The sequence below is a fragment of the Argentina silus genome (assembly GCF_951799395.1).
Source record: "Argentina silus genome assembly, chromosome: Y".
In the NCBI taxonomy this organism is placed as follows: Eukaryota; Metazoa; Chordata; class Actinopteri; order Argentiniformes; family Argentinidae; genus Argentina; species Argentina silus.
The window spans coordinates 23,099,804-23,113,900 of record NC_139654.1 but is presented as its reverse complement, the minus strand read 5'-3'; the positions used below and the strand labels follow the sequence as shown (position 1 = coordinate 23,113,900).

At 41.7% G+C, this 14,097-nt stretch overlaps 1 long non-coding RNA gene and 1 pseudogene across 2 annotated transcripts; one reads left to right on the top strand and one right to left on the bottom strand.

Annotated features, from left to right (window-relative positions):
* Positions 1 to 4,421: 4,421 nt before the first annotated feature.
* LOC310824302 lies at positions 4,422 to 5,346 on the bottom strand. Its single transcript, XR_014555019.1, has 2 exons — positions 5,267 to 5,346; positions 4,422 to 4,789 (listed from the first exon to the last, which is right to left on the bottom strand). It is a non-coding gene; the product is annotated as an uncharacterized lncRNA (long non-coding RNA).
* Positions 5,347 to 11,052: 5,706 nt separating this feature from the next.
* On the top strand, positions 11,053 to 12,004 carry LOC310824023 (phosphatidylinositol 3,4,5-trisphosphate 3-phosphatase and dual-specificity protein phosphatase PTEN-like; annotated as a pseudogene). Its single transcript has one exon. The product of its transcript is annotated as a phosphatidylinositol 3,4,5-trisphosphate 3-phosphatase and dual-specificity protein phosphatase PTEN-like (transcript).
* Positions 12,005 to 14,097: the final 2,093 nt, after the last annotated feature.

The following is a 14,097-nucleotide window of genomic DNA, read 5'->3' as shown; positions in this document are numbered from 1 at the left end:
CAAACGTCTTGATGTCTCCACCAGCAATTGCAACCTCTGCTCTGGTAGATTTATCACCCTCACCGTTCCTGCACTTCCTTTGGTCACTTCCTCTTTCCAATTGTCTCCCGCCAATGACTGGAACGAGTGTGACCCTATACACTATTCCCCTGTACGTACCTTATAAATAGTAATCAATACATCTAGAACAGGCCCTGTCCTCCCTATGGATGAATAGACTGGCCCCCTCCATCCTCTTCTCCAACAGACCCCTCTTTCCTCCCTTCATGTTGAGGTAAGATACTTATTTTTCAGATAAAGCATATTACATGTATGACAAATTGGCTGAACTCTCTCTCTCTGTGTGTGTGAAATGCCATGATGTCAATGTAATAGTACATAACATCTACACTCTAACATAAAGTTTTTTTTGGAAGAGGGTTGTGTTTTAGCCCATGCAATGCTCTACATTGGTGACCTAAACACAGTGGTGATCAGTGGGTCATCTCATTTTCTGTGCTTACACAATCACACACACACACACACACACACACACACACATAGTCATAGCAGTCAGCCATGCCCATACTGTCTGTATGGTACATGTACATTATGTACAGGCTCAGTTAATTCAAGAAATTATACATTCATTTCACCACACACAAATGATAAAAACTTAAAATACTTTTTACATAACCTACATTGAAAAATTCAGAAATATTCATAGCTGTTTTACAGTAATGTTTTGTCAGTGTCCCCCTGTTCCTGTCTGAGCAGTCATCCAGGCATGGTTGCTTTGTGCTTGAAGACACAAGGAATGGAGTCATATTTAGACTGAATAGACTCCAGGCATGGCCCCTATATTTCACAATTTATACATTTGTAATACATGGTGCATGGCTTCACAAGCTTTTGCTTGTGTCAAGTACTAAGAATTGTTCCAGACACTTTGGTATTATTTTTGCGGTGTGAATTGTATTTTTCATTAGAAATGTTTTCATTTAAATACTGGTATTGACATTCTTCTAGCTCAAGTAAACACTGAAAGTTCACAATTTTTTCAGGCCTATTGTTCAGTGAAGGGGAGTGTGCATGTATGGTTATGAAATTGAACAGGGGCAATCCTATGTGGCCACAGTCCTCATGCAGAGTGGGAGAGAAGTAAAGGTCAACCAAGGAAATGAATAGTTTGGAGAAGATGAAAGTGTAATAAAAACTGTTTTGTGTGCCTTTGAGACCAATTGTGTGCTCGTTTCAAAATAGGATTGTTTCAAAGTAATGTTTATAAAGTGTGTGTGCGCATGAGAGAGCTTTTGTGTGGGTGTTGTGGTGGAAGTCTAGGATTTACCACTCTGTACTTTAGCTCTTCGGAGGTAAGAATCAAGAAACAAGTCCTGAGTAGCCACAATATCAATAAGAGTCCGGTATTTATTGCTTGCAAACAAGAGACAAGAGCGTAACAGCAGCCCAGCGTAGAACCGGGGGTCCGTTCAGCACAAGTCTAAAGAGACAATGATCAGGTTTGTCTTTTATACAGTTTGAACATATTGCCAGGCGCCTACAAGGCTATCGGCTGATGGCCTTGTGCTTACGTGAGAAAGGGAGGGAGAGAATGAACAATGGGGAGGCTTTCTTACTGATAAATCGCCGTTCAACATTTCACACCTATCGACAGGATGCGCCTGTCCCCCCATTATTGCTCTCTCACCACTCCCTCAGAGCTCACCGCTGTTCATATGGTAAATCATACAGTGCTTCTCAGAACAATGGCTATAGAACTTTAGAGGTGTGGCAAGAGAAAATGTCATCACAGTAGTTACACAAGTTGTATCAGTCATATGAAAGTGTATAACCTGAAAATAGTTCTATGAATGTATTTTCCATAACAGTGTATACAGTGGGGGAAATAATTATTTGATCCCCTGCTGATTTTGTTAGTTTGCCCGATGACAAAGAAATGAGCGGTCTATAATTTTTATGGTACTTTTATTTTAACAAATAGAGACAGAATATCAACAAAGAAGTCCAGAAAAAACACATTATATAAAGTTATAAATTCATTTGCATTTGATCGAAGGAAATAAGTATTTGATCCCCTACAAACCAGCAAGAATTCTGGCTCATACAGACCGGTTATATGCCCATGAATCACACAGATTAGTCCTGTCACTTTAGGAAAAGTACTCCTAATATCTGCTTGTTATGGGTATAAAAGACACCTGTCAATAGAATCAATCTCTTCCATTCCAACCTCTCCACCACCATGGGCAAGACCAAAGAACATTCAAAGGACATCAGGGTAAGAGTTGTAAACCTGCACAAGGCTGGAATGGGCTACAAGACCATCAGCAAGAAGCTTGGTGAGAAGGAGACAACTGTTGGTGCAATTATTAGAAAATGGAAGAAATACAAAATAACCATCAATCGCCCTTGGCCTGGAGCTCCATGCAAGATCTTGCCTCGTGGGGTAAGGATGATCATGAGAAGGGTGAGGGATCAGCCCAGAACTACACGGGAGGAGCTTGGTAATGATCTCAAGGCAGCTGGGACCACAGTCACCAAGAAAACCATTGGTAACACACTACACCGTAACAGATTGAAATCCTGCAGTGCCCGCAAGGTCCCCCTGCTCAAGAAGGCACATGTACAGGCCCATCTGAAGTTTGCCAATGAACACCTAAATGATTCAGAGAAGGCTTGAGAGAAGGTGATGTGGTCAGATGAGACCAAAATTTAACTCTTTGGCATAAATTCGACTCGTCGTGTTTGGAGGGAGAGAAATGCTGAATGCTACAATCCCAAGAACACCATCCCCACCGTCAAACACAGAGGTGGAAACATTATGCTTTGGGGTTGTTTCTCTGCAAAGGGTACAGGACGACTTCACTGCATTGAGGGGGCAATGGACGGGGCCATGTACCGTAAGATCTTGGCCGAGAACCTCCTTCCCTCAGCCAGAGCACTGAGGATGGGTCGTGGATGGGTCTTCCAGCATGACAATGACCCAAAACATACAGCCAAGGCAACAAAGGAGTGGCTCAGGAAGAAGCACACTAAGGTCATGGAGTGGTCTAGCTAGTCTCCAGACCTTAATCCTATCGAAAATTTGTGGAGGGAGCTGAAGCTTCGAGTTGCCAAGCAAAAGCCTTGAAACCTTCAGGATTTGGAGAGGATCTGTAAAGAGGAGTGGACCAAAATCCCTCCTGAGATGTGTGCAAACCTGGTGACCAACTATAAGAAATGTCTGACTTCTGTGCTTGCCAGCAAGGGTTTCTCCACCAAGTACTAAGTCATGTTTTGCTTGGGGATCAAATACTTATTTCCTTCGATCAAATGCAAATGAATTTATAACTTTATATAATGTGTTTTTTCTGGACTTCTTTGTTGATATTCTGTCTCTATTTGTTAAAATAAAAGTACCATAAAAATTATAGACCACTCATTTCTTTGTAATCGGGCAAACTAACAAAATCAGCAGGGGATCAAATAATTATTTCCCCCACTGTAGATTAGATATGGTAAGCCTCTTATGTGGTGGTGGTCCTTAATTGGATCTGCGTTGGGTGGGTCCTTGTGCCACCAAAGTACAATTTATTGCATCACAACCTACATGTTAACAGTGATAATGATATAGTAATAATAATAACAAAAATAAAATGATTATAAAACTTCCATTTGCTGATGAAAATGTAAATGTTGACGAGAGATGTAGATATTATATGCAGATAGATGAAATATAGGCCAAACTATCTATTGCCACAGAAGTATCTCATTACAGTAATTCCATAGGTTCAGTCCTTAACCTCTCAGTTACTGTATGTCGTTGCTGCCAGTTTACTACTGACACACACATTTTGAGTGGATGCATTGCCCTCCACTAAAACACGATTGCATGGGGGGGAAACGCATTCATATAATTACATTTTAATAGGTTCGGGGAGAATATATATAGTAGGAAGAAATTGGTCAAGGTGCGACCCCAATAGAGCAGAAAAGCATCGCTGAGTCTATAGTGATATGGTGGGCGTTATCGCAAATGTTCTCTAATGTTCGTATAATTCGCTATGATTTGATTTCAGTGTATTCGTAATGACGATCTGTGTATTAGCAAATGTTGAATATAAACCTAAAGTGTAATTCACAAAACAGCGAGCTATCGAAGTAGCGTTGACTGAGTGAAAAATATGATTTCTATTAGTAGGCCTAAACACGACAATTTCCAATGCTGCGCAGAGACGATTAAGGATAAAGAAAGCAAGGCGAAAATGCTTGTGCTTGTGTGACCAACTGGTAGTTTATAAGGTCTTGGCTCTAGAGTGCACGACAACGCCACCTGGGGCCTTTCCCACCAGGATATTACAGAGGTAAGCTGTTACACACCTTGCTTGAGACAAGCAGGTTCCCACACAGATACGAAACAAAGTAAGGACAGAGACGTGATCTCAATTATAAAAATAAACAAGATTTATTTATAAATAACAGTAAAAGGCCACTGTCATTCGTTTAGTTATGCCTTAGCAAAGAGAGGGGGGTAATGGCTGCCACCAGATAGGTAACTGTTACAACACAGCAAAGATATAGTAGAGCCACTTCTCATGGAGCTGTTGTCCATGAGAAGTGGGCGACACACCACTCGTGCTCTCGTTTCCAATGCCTATCCACACAAACACACACAGGCACAAGACACTGCAAAATGTAGGTGATCACAGATATGGTGAATAAGTGCCGATTACCACTACAAAAACACGGTGCGCAGTGCAGGGGGAAGACTCGACTCCGGCGACCTGTCCCATGAACAGCTTCACTAGCTCTGGAAGGGAGAAGGGACAAGGAAAGCTGGACATTAGATGGTGTCTTAAATGCAGCAGACTACCGGGACAGCCAATACCCCATGTATCTCAATGCCATAGGGGAGGGAGCCAAAAAGAGGCAACTAAGTAGAAGGCCGATTCAGATAATACAAAACTAAACAAAAAAAGAAAGAAACAAAACCAAAAGGGGCAAAAGCTACTATTACATCATGAACTTATGGTAGGCAAAACAGCAGTGGCAACTGCTACCTGAGGACACAAACAGACAAAGTAAGCCATACATACATACACAGCAAGAACATAATTAACAATATTAATTACAATGTGCACTAGGCATTATCTTACTATACACTTAAATAACAGACTAATGACATGGTAAGCTCACAAGAGCTGTTCAATAACCAAAAGGCCGTGCTTCAGCTTAAGACAGAATACCAATTCCGTAGTTAAGACAACATTTGTATGGATAATTTTACCTTTGTTGACTGTCTCCAAGGCAACACTGCAGTACGGTCGCTGAGCGTCTTTTCACCCGAGACCTACGTTAAGACATGCTATTAAATGTACGCAGAAACCTCTGAACAAGGCAGCCTGATGTTAACCAACCAGTAATACAAATGGGCTGTAAATACCTTCAGTAGTGCTAACGTAGCCGACTACTCGGAAGCGTCTGGTGACAGTAGAACGCCTGTAGCCCACAATTTAGCATTTAGACAGAACATTAAACATATGCAGTGGTACAGCGTAACAGAGGAGGCAGTGGCACATACCTTTTTACTGACGAGTGCTGTGAAAACAGATAAGAGCTGCAAAGTATACAGAACCCAGGAATGTCCAATAGCCTACTTGGGAGCTTGTTTTATAGAGTGGCTTTGCCACTCATAGCTTTGCCGCTCATAGATGATTAGCCGCTGACCGGCTAGCTGAGGGGCGTGTCAGGGGGAACTTGGGCTACGGCACCCACAAGAGGACAAACCTCATATGGCAGCGGTTCTGCTGGTTACACTTGTTTATGGTCCTCTGTGGCTCAGTTGGTAGAGCATGGCGCTAACAACGCTTAGGTTGTGGGTTTGATTCCCACTGGGACCATATATACTGAAATGTATGCACTCACTGCAATGTAAGTCGCTTTGGCTAAAACCGTCAGCTAAATGGCATATATTGTCAAAGCATAAAGCTACATCATTAAAGGTTCATTGTTTCCTCCATGCGGAACGCATGAGAACATACATTTGCCACAACAATGTCAAGGGGGCAACAGGTGCATAAATGCGCGTGTACACTGGCGCGGCTCTGGCTATTGTGTCTCAGAAAGCTTAAACATAGTTTTGAGGTCCCAAGTTATTCCCCCTGATATATCGACGTGTCTCCACTCTGTTGCATTTCTTGTTCTATTTACATATAGTATTTCGATAGCGATGATTCAAAATTACCTGTAGCCTAAATCAATGTAAAGACCAAACAACACCGCTGGATTGGAGTGAGTTCAAAACCTCCGCTCGCAATGTGTAACATGGCGCCCCCCGTGGCAGACGTGTTTGTTTGTCCCGCTCTCGAATGCCGGCGTTTTGTTTTGTTTTGTGTGTTTTTTGTTTTTATCTACAGTGCACACATGCCATGCACTGCTGACATACAACAGACAGGCATTGCTGGACACCGCCAACTCACACAGTCTTCCTGTTTTTACTGGTGTAGTATATTTTGCTCTGACCAAAAGAAGGGCCTAGTGGGTTAGGCCCTTGGAATGTTGCAGCATGCAGTTGACCTCTGTAGGTTGGGGGGAAGGCAAAGAAGAGATAGTGGTGGGGGTAGCCTTAATTAGTTAAAGCTGTGAACCACACCAAAAGGCACACCCTTATTTGGTGAAAACTGTAAACATCACCATCGTATAGGTTGAAAATGTTTAGGGTAACATGGACCTGGGAACTCCATGCCCAAATCTGGAAGACAAAGCAGGCTGTTTTGTATAAAAGACTGAACGGCTGGACTAGATAGGGGGGGACAATATTGACTGGACAGGAGCCCCCACATCTGGCCGTGGTATGTAATGATGAAGTTACGATTAATTAAAGACGATTAAACTGACTCATCCGGACCTCTGCAGCTTCCTTTCTTCATCTAAGTATATTTACTACAAATTGGCGTCACGAACAGGATTTGGCCAACCGATAGCCGTGCAGAAGACCAGACCATTAGCTGGGTGCGTGCCTAAAAAGTAAGTACAGGCTATTATGTCAAGTTGACTGTGGGCTATCGACCAAAATTTAAAAGAACCAGATAGATGAATTAAAGGTGGTTGCATGTCTGCTAAATTTAAACAAACAACAAAGTGTCTGTGAAATGTTATGTTGACCTAACTGTTGGAGATACGATCCTTCAATGTAACCCTAAAAAACTCGGTAATTAGTTTGAATTATTTGGAGTTACGTCACTTAACATTACGGAACTGGTCTGATCAATTGGTTGTCGTGAACTGGTCTGATCAGCTGGTTGTCGTGCACTTAAATTTAGGAAGACACTAAATGATGTAGAGACTAGATAGATACTGTGGGGGACGCCGTGCAGTGATTTCGTCTAAAAGTCAGGCTACATTGTTTTGGGTTAAAGCCCCTTTCAGGTTCAAGTCCTGATAAATCAACAAAACAGTACATATGCAGGTTGAATTCCTGATAACAAAGGCCTGATCAAATATATGTATGCATCCTGGGACAGAGGCGCAAAGCTGCTCTCTCGTTCTAAAAATAGAATAGTTGCCTGCTTGAAAAGCTACAGATCCCTGACAGGGGCGGGTCCCCTGTTCTGGGCTATTTGAGCTAATTTCTTCCAGAGAACGTATAAAATAAAATTAGTAAACTATCCTTGTTCTTAAATTTGAGAGAGAGAAATTTGAATTGAACAATATGATTGGGTGTGCACAGTGCAAGCTGTAAATATCTCATCTAAAAGATCTTCCCTCTCTGTTCTTTCTTTCTCTCTCTCTCTCTTTCTCATTGGGGATTTCTATTCCGTGAGTGCGGGGATCTGGCTGTTGCAATTCGACCTCTTGTCTCAGCGGACGGGGAACTTCGAGCGCGCAAACGCTCGAGGGCCTTTTGTTCGTCTGACTGATTTGAGGTTGAGCGGCTTCTGATCAGATAACGAAGCATAAACCATATAGTGCCTCTCTGAGATTCCCTCTTTCTCTCTGTTCTTTCTCTATAGAATATGCATATTGTAAAAAGTGTAAATTTATTGTTCATTGAAAATAAGTGTAAATTCATTGTTCGTTAAAAATAAGTGTAAATTTATTGGTCGGTTGGGTGCGGCCTTAATGCTGTAGAGTATAGCCGATACTATACGCCCTATATGGACATGCTTACGTGGCTCTTGGTGCCAGGCGGTGCATGTCAATGAAATATACGATGTGTTTTTATGGGCCTGTTCCCAACATTTCAAGTGCGCGTTGAGATGTTGGAAACTGTTTTAACATTGGGAAAAAGTAACGTTCCATTTTATGAAGTTTATTTTTCTTATCTCTGATCTTATTTTAGTCTAGTATCTTCTGTATGTTTTGTGTTGAATGATTAATTATTTTAAGAGAACTAATCAAATTAATGCTTTGTTTCGAGCAAAACAGGAGAGGGACAGAGGTCCTGAGAGAGAGAGCGCCAGATAGCAGTAAAAAGACCAATTTGTGAGAGACATCAGAACAGCTCGTCTCATATAGCCTACGTCAAAGTAAGACTGCTATTATTTGGTTGATGTTTGAAGTTCGCTATGTAGACTTGTTGATTGACCGCTTGATTGTCTGATTAATTGATCGATTGATTCTTGGTTAATTGGTTAGGTGATTAGTTGGTTAATTTGGGGATCTGTTAAAAGGTTAATTGATTGTTAGTTGATTACTGATTTGATTGATTGATTATTAGTTGATTACTGATTTGATTGATTGATTATTAATTGACTACTGATTTGATTAATTTGATTATTGATTGGTTGATTAATTACTGATTTGATTAATTGGTTGATTGATTGATGATCTAATTGGATAATTGATTTGATTGAGTGGTCGATTTGTTAATTGGGTAATAGGTTAATTGATCAATCAGTTGTTTGATTATATGGTTAATTGATTATATGGTTAATTGATTATATGGTTAAATTGGTTAATTGGCTGCTCCATTGGAGATAACTGAACATTGTTAATTGTGACCAAGGATTAATTAATTGAATTGAATTAGTGATTGATTATTTGTGATTGATTTGTAATGAATCAATGAATACATTTATTAATTGTGAAAATAATATAATTAACCATTGAGTGATTGTTTGGCTAGTTGCTTAATTAAGATAAGGCGATCCTCTCGTTCTCTCTCTCTCTCTCTTATTGATCGGTCACTTCCACTAACAGATAATGGTAGTGAATTATAGTGCATAGAATAATCATGCTGACATTGATGGAACATGTATAACACAGGCAATCTAATCTGTTTCTAATTTTTGCGTGCTTCGACTTGAACAATACTATGTGTGTATCACCTGTGAAATGATATAAGGTTTTTGCATGACTGCGATATAATCATATCACAATTTAAACTGAATATTCTAATTGTAGCGTGGTTGGTGGTTTGTTTAGTATTTACAGGAGGATTGATTTGGCTAGCATTAACAGGACAAACATCCTTGTGAGGGACGTCTGAGTCTGAAAGGTGTATGATTGTGGGGTGTGGAACTGACTTGCTGACAGGCATAGCAACAAAGGCATCTCGGTGTCTTTGCTGAACCTTTTTTATTTTAATTTGTTATTTTTGGCACGGAGGTGGTTAGAGCAGTTGTCTCGGGCGCACCTTCACAAACCTGAGTTACTTGGGTCAGTGGAGTCCCCTCAAGGGAGTGCTTAATTGTCCCGCCGCCAAAGTGCTGAAGACTAGGGTTGAGATTAGAAAGTAAGCTTCTGGATAGGAAGATAGCCAGAGCAAGAACGTTTCACACTGGTATGGTGACTGAATGTGTCGATTAAAGACATTAATATAGAATCAACAAAATAAGTAACCAACCATTCAGCCAAGAAGTTGAACTGTAAACAAAGGAAGTGCCTACTGGAAAAGTGTCTTCAGCTAAGTCAACGGTTGAAGGAACAACAATTATGGGTGCGGCTTCAGCTAAGACGTCTACTCCAGTGCAAAAGGTTGAAAAGAGCAACCCATTGGTAAAAGGAATAAGAGATAAAGCAGTGGATAAGAGCCTGGAAGAGGAAACCAGGAGATTAGTGAAGGAGACGAATACTCCTTTCTCACACAAAACCCCAACTGTGGCTCCACCACCATATGAGGAAAGGGATACGCCCACCAGCAGCTATCCACAACTACCAATCCTCAACACAGAAGGAAGATACCTCATGGAAGATGAAGATAAACAAATACTCGAGACAGGAGAAGCTAAAATCACGATTGTCATAAAAACACAGGCTGCGGTTCTGCAAAACCTGCCTCAACCACAGACACAACCTCAATTGACACCAGTAATACAGGCTGCTCCTCAGCCTCCATACCCACAACCTCAGAAATGGAAAAAGGGGGGTCAAGGATATACTAGGCAAGGAGGTTATAATCCAGGACCCCAGCGAGGCGCAACACTGTGTTACTATTGTGGAAAGAATGGACATATGATCCGGGAATGTTACAAAAGAGCCCGCGAATGCGGCAGAGAAGCCTACAAGGGACGTTATCCAACTCCAATGAATACATCCCAGGGACGAATGCAATGGCCACAGCAACAACAATCACAGGGACCGGTGAACCCGAACAGGGGCCCGGAACGGGGGTTTTAGGGGTGCCCAGAGAATCTGAAAGGGGGGTGTCAGCTGGTAGTGTCTAAGCAGACAAAGAAGGATCCAAAAAAATAAAGTTATAACTACAGAGAAGTCTGCAACCGAGAAAGGAAGAGACTGAATGTCCTTTTAAACCTGCTATCTTATTTCAACTGTAGATTGAGTTCTCAGCTGTAACAGGCAAACCAGCCAAAGAAAAAACACATAGCTAGATAGAAACAAAACTTTTACACAGATTTTATACTAAGTATATTTTGAAGACATAGAGACGCTATACACTCCAATAAAGTTAAGACGACACCTATCATGACCTCCATCACCCAGTCGTCTGACCCTGAGATCCCAGACAACCACAAAGAGAGCTAGCTAGCATTAGCTAGTGGTGACACCAACGGGATTGCGAGGAAGAAACATATTGGCAGCGTTTCGTACAAAGACAACAATACTCTCTCTTAAGCTCAATACCTTAAGGACTCCTGTCACAGATATGGCTGCAATAATAAAGGAAATTGTCAGCCGAAACAAAAGGAGATACCAGGAAGATGGGTTTGACTTGGACTTGACCTATATTTATCCGAATATAATTGCTATGGGCTTTCCTGCAGAAAGACTTGAGAGTGTCTACAGAAACAACATAGACGATGTAGTACGGTTTCTGGATTCAAAACACAAAAATCATTATAAGATATATAATCTTTGCACTGAGCGACATTACGACACCGCAAAGTTTAACTGCAGAGTTGCACAGTACCCCTTTGAAGACCACAACCAGCCTCAGCTGGAGCTAATCAAGCCATTCTGTGAAGACCTGGACCAGTGGCTAAGTGAGGATGACCATCATGTGGCGGCCATCCACTGCAAGGCAGGGAAGGGCCTCACCGGCGTCATGATCTGCACTTATCTCCTCCACCGAGGGAAGTTCCTGGAGGCATAGGAAGCACTCGACTTCTACGGGGAAGTGCGGACAAGAGACAAGAAGGGAGTCACAATCCCAAGCCAGCGACGCTATGTCTACTACTACAGCTACTTTCTGAAGAACCAGCTAGAATACAAGCCCATCGCTCTGCTCTTCCACAAAATGGTGTTTGAGACGCTCCCCATGCTTAGTGGAGGCACCTGCAGGGACAGTACTGTTAAAAACAGGAGTGACCCGATTCCTCAGGGCTTCAAGAAAGGGAACTGGCATTGGGATCCGCAGTTTGTGGTTTATCAACTAAAAATCAAGATCCATACGTCCAACACAGTGCACACAAGGCGAGGGGACAAGCATATGTACTTTGAGTTCCCCCAGCCACTGCCTGTCTGTGGAGACATCAAAGTGGAGTTTTTCCACAAGCAGAACAAGATGATGAAAAAGGACACAAAGCCTCTCAGAAGAAGTTGCAATGTTGCCAGGAACGTGTAGTTTATTTAGGACAATCCATAGCACACTGGACACTGTTGTGGCGACGAAGTTCCAACTTGGAAAAGGCGACGATTGCTAGCAGCACTGAAATAGTTTACGATAGTTAGCTACAATAGCTCTGACGAATCATTTGAGGAGTAACAAGTGTTGCCATTCAGAACTTTGACTTTAAGTTTAGTGATAGTTAATGTTTCAAAGTTAAATCTAACCTTTTTTAAGTAAGCTATATGTTGCTCATCTTGAGACATAGAAGGAGGATACTTTGCGAAACTTAGCTAAACATATTTTGATTCACTTTTAGCTGAATCCGCTCAGGAGCACAACTGAGATGTGGTAAGGTAACAGCCCATCACCAATCTACCAGGATGGCAGAACCAAGACTTGAGAATTCCCATCACCTGAAAACTTCAGATACCACATCAGGAGGGAAAGGAACAATTTTTGAGCATCCCCCAGCCAACTGGAGCAGACAGACCAGGTGCAGTTCTTTTGGTGACACACGAAGTGGAGTTAAAGGAGACAATGACTCCCAAAGACTTGACCATGTTGCAAGAGGAAGCAAGTGCACTAGATAAGAACTTTTGGCTTGTCAGAGGAGCGAGTCAGCATGCTACAGGCCTCTGGAGGAACCATGAGGGTTTGATAGTAGCACCTCCTAACTAGCTAGGACTGTTGATACATGACGCTCATGGGCTCGCCCATGTAGCGAGGGGGGAAGTGAGAAGGAAAATTACAAAAGAATACGGATTTTGGGCACCATACCTACTAGAACAAATTGACCATGTCATAGGTAGATGCACAATCTGTTTGAAAAACAATATTAGAAGAGGAGTATTAACTCCTCCAGGACATATTCCAACACCAAGTGGGCCAATGAAAGAACTAGTCCTCGACTACGTGGATATGATTCACCCGGTAGGAGGCAAAAGATATATGTTGGTTGTTGTCGATAGATTTAGCAGATGAGTAGAAGCATGCCCAACCAAAAGAAAAGATGCCCAGTCAGTTGCTAAATTCTTATGCCGTGAGGTGATACCACGCTGGGGAATTCCTGATCGAATTTCATCAGACAATGGCAAAGAATTTGTAGATAAGACGGTGAAACTTAGCATACAAAAGTTAGGGATTAAACAACGCTTTGGTAGTCAGTACTAGAATTCCTCACAGATACAGTTACTGAGGAAATATAGGAATTGGAGACAACAACAAAGGAACCGGAAGTGGAAATGTCAATGGAGCTAACAACGTATAAAACACGATCAGAAAAATATCAAGAAGAGTTGACGAGTCCTAAGCCAGAGCCAGAATCTGTAACCGCGTATACAACTAACAGACAAGTGCAAACAACTTTAGAGTTTGAACCTACAGTGATAGAACAAGAATATACCACAGAGCCAGAACCTGTCGACAAAGCTGAGATAGTGACCCCATTAGTTCAAGAAGAAATTGTTTCCACCATGAATGAGCCTACAATGTTTATGGTTGGACATGAAATTGGACCAACTCAGACAATGGAGATTAAAACTCAGAAGATGATGGAAACTACCACAATGGAGTCAGATGTAACACAATAACTCACTATTGAGAAAAACCTCACAATTGATGAACAGATAACGAGGGAGGATATGGAAAAGAGGAGAGAGAAGGAGAAAGTTCTGGAGGAGAAAGAATGCGACGTGAAACAAGTGAAAGAGAGGATGGAGGTGATGAAATGGGCAGAGGAGTGAGAAGGAGAAAGAAAAGGATTTTGAATGGATGAGAAAGGAGTTGGAGGCGATGAAGAAAGTCGAAGAGATGGAGAGGAAATAAATGAGAATGAAACAAGGTCAGCACAGGACTCAATTCAAGATCCACTGATGATACAAGCAAGAAGGAACCTCTGGTATCAGTGGATGAAATACACTGGAGAGACTCATAGCAAAAAGACTGTTATATATGCTCCAAAGCAAAAGAAAGCTCGTTAATAATAATAGATAGAAAAATAAAGACAATATCCCCTGGAACAGAGTTAACACTTGTGGGAAAATTTGAATGCTTTGAAAAAGTGGGAACTGTCGAAGTGGGCGTACTAGACAAAGAACTTTGTGAAAGTA